The following is an 8,399-nucleotide window of genomic DNA, read 5'->3' as shown; positions in this document are numbered from 1 at the left end:
AGATCTGTGAGTGTGAGGCCAGCATGCTCCACATAGCCAGCCAGTTCCAGGCCAGCCAGGGCCACATATTAAGACCCTGTCTCAAAAGAAGAAAAAAAAAATCATTCAGTGAATTTTGGCTTGGAATGAATTCCCATCAACTTCTGAAGTGCCGCTAGGCATACTTCTGCTAAGGGCAGAATCATTCATACAAACTGGCATTCTCAGCATTGATAGTTACAAAATCAGAGGATCTGGGCGGGGAGACGCTCTCTAGTCAAAAGCACTTGCTGCTCTTCCAGAGGACCCAAGTGCAGCTCCCAGCACCCACCCAGGTGCATCTGACCCCTGCATGCGTCCACACACAGGTAGGTGTACACACCCATGCACAGACATACACACATTAAAAATAATAATGAACTATTTTTAAAAATAAAGTATGGGGCTGGAGAGATGGCTCAGAGGTTAAGAGCGCTGGCTGCTCTTCCAGAGGTTCTGTGTTCAATTCCCAGCAACCGCATAGTGGCCGACAACCATCTATAATGTGATGTGATGCCCTCTTCTGGCCTGCAGGTGTACATGCAGGCAGAGCCCTGTATACATAGTAATAAATTAATAAATCTTTTTTAAAAATAAATTATGAGGCTGGCGAGATGGCTCAGAGGGTAAGAGCACTGGCTGCTCTTCCAGAGGTTCTGTGTCCAATTCCCAGCAACCACATAGTGGCCAACAACCATCTATAATGTGATCTGATGCCCTCTTCTGGCCTGCAGGTGTACATGCAGTCAGAGCCCTGTACACATAATAATACATTAATAAATCTTTTTAAAAAATAAAGTATGGATCAACTCTGAAAACACTGAAGATGCTCCACCACAGCCAAGACTAAAAAAATAAATAAATAAGAAATCCTCCGCATTAGCAGAGAAATCTGCTTTCATCTTTAACAACTGGGGGCGGGGGGAAAGCCATCTGTATACTGTCACAGGATATTTGATCCCATGGTGATTGCTGAGATTGTGAGTTGTAAAAACCTGCTTCTTGTTTCATGTGGTTCAGCCCTAACACACACCTTTAATCCAAGAACTTTCTGTTTATTGTAAACAGGTGCCTATGGTGTGTCTCCGCCCTAACACGCACCTTTAACCCAAGAGCTTTCTGTACACAGGGTTTAATAAAGTTAACACTAGGTCAAGAAGCATGGCAAGAAGCCAGCTGACAGGGATTAAAGAATAAGAGGGACTTTGAGTTGAGGGGTATTTAAGACAGCATGGAGAAATAGGAGGGCTCTTGGGCTTTCCACTTTTAGCTTTTAGCTTTAGCTCTCGCTCTTGAGCTTCTCAGCTCCTTGGCCTTTGGCTTCTTGGGCTTTGAGCTGGCAAACCTTTAGCCTTGGGTTTGTTTGTTTGTTTGTTTGTTTTTTTAATCTTCTCCTCCTGGGCTGTCAGCTGAGCTACTGAGACTACTCTTGGGCCTTTTCTGTTGGGACGTGAGCTGAGTAGGAAGGTCAGTTGGGTGTTTTCTCTGCCTCTCTGAGCTACCAGGTTTTCACCCCAGTATCTTATTTCTGAGTCTTTTTTGGTAAAATAAAGCGTTTGGGTTTTTTTTGTTTTGTTGTTTGTTTGTTTTGTTTTGTTTTTCCCTATTATACAGGAGTTTAGCCGGGCCTGGTGGCGCTCACCTTTAATCCCAGCACTAGGGAGGCAGAGGTAGGCAGATTGCTGTGAGTTCCAGGCTAACCTGGTCTACAAAAGTGAGTCTAGGAGAGCCAAGGCTACATAGAAAAACCCTGTCTTGGGGAAAAACAAAACAACTCAATGGTATGGGCTGGAGAGATGGCTCAGTGGTTAAGAGCACTGACTGCTCTTCCAGAGGTCATGAGTTCAATTCCCAGCAACCACATGGTGGCTCACAACCATCTATAATGTGATCTGACGTCCTTTTCTGACCTGCAGACGTACATGCAGGCAGAGCACTGTATACATAATAATAAATACATCTTTTTTTTAAAAAACTTGATAAGCCGGGTGTGGTGGCACACGCCTTTAATCCCAGCACTTCGGAGGCAGAGGCAGGCGGATCGCTGTGAGTTCGAGGCCAGTCTGGTCTACAAAGTGAGTCCAGGACAGCCAAGGCTACACAGAGAGACCCTGTCTCAAAAAACCAAATAAATAAATAAATAAATAAATAAATAAAAACTTGATGGTATTTAATAGAGACAACTGTGAAATTTTGCTTTAGTTTTTAAGTCAATAGCAAAAGAAAGGGAAGTGGAGGAGAAAGACCAGCAGCTCTAGTGAAAAAGTTGTCGGAGACCACAAGCCAGCTCTAATCTTACATTAGAAAATGGCTTTCTTCTTGTTTGTTTGTTTGTTTTTTCTTCATGTTGGTTCTGGTTTTTCAAAACAGGGTTTCTCTGTGTAGCTTTGGCTGTCCTGGACTCACTTTGTAGACCAAGCTGGCCTTGAACTCACAGAGATCCTCCTGCCTCTGCCTCCCAAGTGCTAGGATTACACGCCTGGCCTTGGTTGACATTTTCTTTATTAGCAATTAATGTGGGAGGAGACAATCCACACATGGCAGTGCCACCCCTGAGCAGGTGACCCTAGGCTGAATAAAAACACAAACTGAGCCGGGCGGTGGTGGCGCACGCCTTTAATCCCAGCACTCGGGAGGCAGAGGCAGGCGGATCGCTGTGAGTTTGAGGCCAGCCTGGTCTACAAAGGGAGTCCAGGACAGCCAAGGCTACACAGAGAAACCCTGTCTCGAAAAAAAGAAAAAAAGAAGAAAAAAAACCCCACAAACTGAGTGAGCCATTGTAGACATTGTTTGCTACTTTGTGGGCTCTTTTTCTTTCCCCCTTTTCTTCCACCCTTTCAACCCCCTAACACCAGATAAGAGAGGAAAAAAAGAATAGATAGGAAAGAGGTAACATCACCATTAGACTACTTCCTGCTGACTGGGGGCATCCAGCTCTGTTGGGGCATGGTCTGGTGCTTTGTAGTTGTTCATTGCTTGCCCCCCCCCAGACTCTTACTGTCATGTACCCCAAGTATTGCTGTTTAATCTTGCCTCCCTGATTGGCTGAATAAATGCCCACACACTGGGCAGAGCAAGGTGAGGAGATGTGGCTGCTGTGAGAGAAGGGTGTTGGGTAGGAGACTGGCACTGGAGGAAGAAGAAGAAGAGCAGATCCGCCATGGGAGAGGAAAACGCCGGGAGGGCCAGGAGGAGGAACTCTGAAGTTCCACGTGGAAAGAAGCGGCCCAGATGACCACGGTAAGCAGGGGTTTTGGGATCATGGATGGGAAGTAGCCCAGATAAAAATGATTAGCCAGGTGGTGGTGGTGCACACCTTTAACCCCAGCACTTGGGAGGCAGAGTCAGGCGGATCGCTCTGAGTTCGATGCCACCCTGGTCTACAAAGTGAGTCCAGGACAGTCAAGGCTACACAGAGAGACCCTGTCTCAAATAAATAAATAAATAAATAAATAAATAAATAAATAAATAAGGCTGGGAGATAATGGGAGGTAGTTTAGGGGGTTAATATCTGCCCAGTCCCAGGTAAAATAAGGCTTATTCTAAAATACAACAGGTTTCCATGTCTGTTTTGATTATGATATTGGGTCAGACATTACCGTTGTAATAATTATACACTAATTTTATAATAAGCATTATTAGATATTCTTACATTTACTACAACAGAGCTCCTTAGGGCAACTTTGATCTTCACCATCAGGAAATCTAATTTCTTCTTCTTGTTGTTTTTTCTTTGTGCATGACTACTTGACAAACCCTGAGCAACAGCAACCAGCAACCCGCCATGGCTCTTGGGGCCCTAGCATTTATATGGCCTCTGAGAAACCCCCAGAATTCCAAACATCAGACACGCTCAGAAACTATCTGCAGCTGAAAAAAATTATACCCCTGCCAGAGCACAGGCCCAATCACAGTCAGCTGCCAGGACACAGCCCCATTTCCCCACACCTGAGATTAAAATGAAATGAAAATATACTCCCATAATATCTCTCTCTCTCTCTCTCTCTCTCTCTCTCTCTCTCTCTGTGTGTGTGTGTGTGTGTGTGTGTGTGTGGTTTTTTGTTTTTGTTTTTTTATTTGTTTGGGTTTGGGGTTTGTTTTTTTTCTTTTTTCTTTTCTTTTTTTGTTTTGTTTTGTTTTGTTTTTTTGATTTTTCGAGACAAGGTTCCTCTGTGTAGCTTTGGCCGGCCCAAACTCACTTTGTAGACCAGGCTGGCCTTGAACTCACAGTGATCCACCTGCCTCTGCCTCCCAAGTGCTGGCATTAAAGGCGTGTGCCACCACGCCCAGCTTTGTGTGTTTTTTTTTTTTTTTTTTTTTTTTTTTTTTTTTTTTAAGAAACCAAAATTCTTATGAATGGGAAGCCATGGGGAGCAAGCCAGTAAGCAGTGGTCCTCCATGACCCATGACCCCTGCCTCAGTTCCTGCTTTGGATTTCTTTTTTTTTTTTTAAAGATTTATTTATTTATTATGTATACAGATCTCATTGTAGATGGTTGTGAGCCAATATGTGGTTGCTGGGAATTGAACTCATGACCTTTGGAAGAGCAGTCAGTACCCTTAACCTCTGAGCCATCTCTCCAGCCCCCCTGCTTTGGATTTCTGCCCTCACTTCCCTCCATGATGGAGTGTGACCTGAGAGTTATAGGGTGAAATCAACCCTTTCCTTTCCAAGTTGCTTTAAGTCATGGTGTGTATCATAGAAACCACATCCTAACTTGGACAAACATCCTCAGAGAAGTTTCCAGGCCTCCCTGAAGGGCTTTCTTTTGTTTGTTTTAGTTTTGAGACAAACTAACCTCTAACTCACCATCCTCCTGCCTCAGCCTCCCTGCTGCTGGAATTACAAGTGTGCATGCTACACCTAGCTCTTGTGAAACTGCTTCTGTGTGGGACTGGAGACTAAGGGCATTTGTTTGTTTGTTTGTTCTTTGCATTTGTGGCACTAAGGCTTGCACATGCTAAAGCACTGTCCAGGACTTTTCTATACCCCCAAAGTGCCCAAAAAAAGTCTGAAGGGTGCCAAGAGTGACATCATGGGACAGGAGAAGGCAAAACAGCCCTGGAATTTGAGGCTCAGATAGTTGTGAGACAGTGGCCATATGGGGTGCTGGGAACAGAATGCAGGAAGGACAGCCATTGCTCTTACTTGCTCCAACCCAGCCGATCTTTTTTTATTTGTTAGTATACAAACAAATAGGTTTCATTGTGAGATTTTGACACAAAAACATCATTATACTTTGTTCTTTTTTTATACACACACACACACACACACACACACACACACGAGAGAGAGAGAGAGAGAGAGAGAGAGAGAGAGAGAGAGAGAGAGAGAGAGAAGAGAGAAGAGAGAACTATATGCATGCCTGGTGTCCAAAGAGACCAGAAGAAGGCATTAGATTCCCTGAAACAGGAATTACAGATGCTTGTGAGCCACCATGTGCATGCTGGGAATCAAACCGAGGTCTTCTGGAAGAACAGCAACTGCTTTTTTTTTTTTTTTTTTTAGACAGAGCTTCTCTGTTACACAGAGCCCTGTTGTCCTCTTTGTAGACCAGGCTGGCCTCGAACTCACAAAGATCCGCCTGCCTCTGCCTCCCTGAGTGCTGGGATTAAAGTCATCACCATTTGGCCAGCAACTGCTCTTAACCAGTGAGATATCCATAGACAGACAGGATCTCTGTGAGTTCCAGGACAGCCAGGGCTACATCTAGCTCCCAGCCTCTTGGATGGCGCCCCCTCCCAGACACACCTGGAAGTGATTTAGCATCTCCCAAGCTAATGGAGTTAAGGGAGAGGACGGGCAAGAGGGAGAAGAGGAGGTAGGGGTGTGTGTGTGTGCGTGTGCGCGCACAAATAAGAACAAAGTATAATATATATGTCAAAATTTCACAATGAAATCTATTTCTTTCTATACTAACAAATTTTTTAAGAATATCAACTGTGCTTCAGAGAGCTGCCAGTAGAGGGAGGGAGAAGCCTGTTCAGGGAGCAGGCCGCTGTCCCACCAGGCGACTGGAGACAACTCGGTTTTCTATCCTGGTCCCGCCCTAGGCAATCCTCAGAGCCGGCTTTAGACCCCAGCGACAGTGGGAGCTGCAGAAAGAAGTGGGCGGGTGGGGAGGATGAGCGGAGGGCTCTGGGCCCCCAGGCCGGGCCCCGCCCACCCGCAGCCCCACTGGCTCACTTGGCAAGCCTGTAGAGCCCAGCTCACCCAGCTAGGAGAGGGAAGGGCCGCCGGGTGCAGAGCAGCTGCGGGGAGGGGGCGTTCTAGTTACCTCCCGAGCTGATGACATTAGGAATAAGTGAGGCCCTAAGAAACCCAGACTCTCAACTTTCCAGGCGCGGGCGGGGCAGGCAGGGGGCGGGGCAGGGGGGGGGACTGTGCCCTGACCCGCAGGGGCTGCTGTGGGTCTCCACCGCGGGGTGAGGAGGAGGAGGGGAGACTAGAGTCGGCCTGAACAATGCTGGCTCCCTGCCAGGAGCAGTGAATTGAATGGGGGATTAAGTAAAGAGTAGGGTTGGGAAAGAGAAGACAAAGAGAAAAGGGAAAGTGATGGAGAAATTTTCTGCCTGTCTGCCCGCCTTTCTTCCCTGCGCTCCATTGTTTCACCCAGCTGAGGAGTTGAAGAACCTTCGAGGTGAAGTTAGCCTTTAGGAAAGACTTCAATTTTTCTGGCAGTGGGAAGTCCTGGGCATCGGCTGGGCTGTTCTTGCCCCCAAGATGGGGTGCTAGGCCGGACGTGCTTCCATAGTCCTTGCTGTTCTGGGAGAGTCAGGATCTGTCAGAGAAAGGTGATTAAGGGGACGGTCTCACGGAAAGATTTAAACTCGCAGAACCTGAGTCAGGCAGCCATGGCACCAGGAGCCTGGCAGACCTGGCTTCAGGTAGAGGGGAAGGCACGAACTTAGAGACCGTCCTTACCAGGCCTTCCCGCAGCCATTACTATGGAGAAGGAGAGGGGGAAAGCTGAGTCAGCAGATGTCCACCCTGCCCACCAGAGCAACAGGCAGGGCCAGGGAAAGGTGGCTCATTTCTTTGTTTCTGGTTTTTGGTTTTTCTTTATTTATTAACTATACAGTGTTCTGCCTGAATGCACACCAGAAAAGGGCACCAGATCTCATTACAGATGGCTGTGAGCCACCGTGTGGTTGCTGGGAATTGAACTAAGGACCTTTGGAAGAACAGCCAGCGCTCTTAACCTCTGAGCCATCTCTCCAGCCCCACGGTTTTTGGTTTTTCAAGACAGGGTTTCTCTGTGTAGTCTTGGCTGTCCTGGACTCTTTGTAGATCGGGCTGGCCTCGAACTTACAGAGATCCACCTGCCTCTTCCTCCCAGAGTGCTGAGATTACAGGCCACTGCAGCCAGTGAAAAGGCAGTTTTTGCTATCAGTACGTCAGGTCTAACTTCTAACCCCTGCCCTCCTGAGCCCCCTACCACCTGCCCCCCCCCCCCGCCCCGTTAGGCACTTGCCTACTCCAGGCTGAGAGTGGGAAGGACCTAGGAATGACCAACATCTTTCCACCCCACCCCACCCCTCAAAAAAACCCTCCCCTTCCTGTGGGGGGAAGAAGATGGAGGGGGGCATGTCCATACCATCTTTTAGGACCAAGCTGGTTTCTCCTGAACCATGTAATATCCCCTACGTGACCCAATGTGACCCAGAGTCCCCCTGACCGCTGTGGCTCCGCACGCTGGCTATGGCCTTACTTTTCGCTTTCTCTCATGTTAAGGAAAGATACAGTCCAAGGATTTCTTTCTTCTCTGCCTCTGCTCTCTGGTTCTAGGATCCCACTGCCAGGAACAGGATCAGCCCAAGCCAGCTCAGCTGTGGGCTGTTGGGGTCTGAGTCACCAGCCGGAGTCCCAGCCTGGCCTGACACACTGGCTTACCCCAAAGGGTGGAGATAGAACCAGGCTAGTCACCACTCAACACCTACACCCCCAGAGGCTTCCAGAACAGTCTTCTGTTGCTGTTCTAGCACCCCCACTCAATATGGCCAGATCCCTAAGGGAAGCTGGGGAGCATGTGAACGCGAAACCTGCTGTTGCCTAGGAGAGGAGTGGGGGGTGGGGTGGGAGCTGAGGTTTGAGGGTAACTGACAAAGTCAGGGGGTGGCAAGATTTTCGATGAGGAAGAAGAAAAATGGAGTTGACTTTTCAGACACCCCTCCTTCCCCAACCCCTCCCCCACCCCACCCCCAGGAGTGAGGAGCTGCTGTTCCAAAGGATGAGAAAGGCCAGGGTGTCATGGGAAATGAAGGATGGCCCACGAAGAGCGCACGGGGGCTGGGGTTAAGTGAGGTCAACCCTTCAGTCCAGTGATGGGCAAGGGGCTCCCCTGCCTGCTAAGAGGAACACTTGATTAGGGAAGCTATGG

The 8,399-nt window shown here is 48.0% G+C and overlaps 1 long non-coding RNA gene across 1 annotated transcript; it reads right to left on the bottom strand.

The window, feature by feature from the left end:
* Positions 1–4,850: 4,850 nt before the first annotated feature.
* LOC311590586 lies at positions 4,851–7,960 on the bottom strand. Its single transcript, XR_014776921.1, has 3 exons — positions 7,731–7,960; positions 6,653–6,800; positions 4,851–6,114 (listed from the first exon to the last, which is right to left on the bottom strand). It is a non-coding gene; the product is annotated as an uncharacterized lncRNA (long non-coding RNA).
* Between the last annotated feature and the right edge of the window lie 439 nt (positions 7,961–8,399).

The sequence above is a fragment of the Acomys minous genome, assembly GCF_964271855.1.
Source record: "Acomys minous genome assembly, chromosome: 19".
In the NCBI taxonomy this organism is placed as follows: domain Eukaryota; kingdom Metazoa; phylum Chordata; class Mammalia; order Rodentia; family Muridae; genus Acomys; species Acomys minous.
This window is presented reverse-complemented; position numbering and strand designations above follow the sequence as displayed.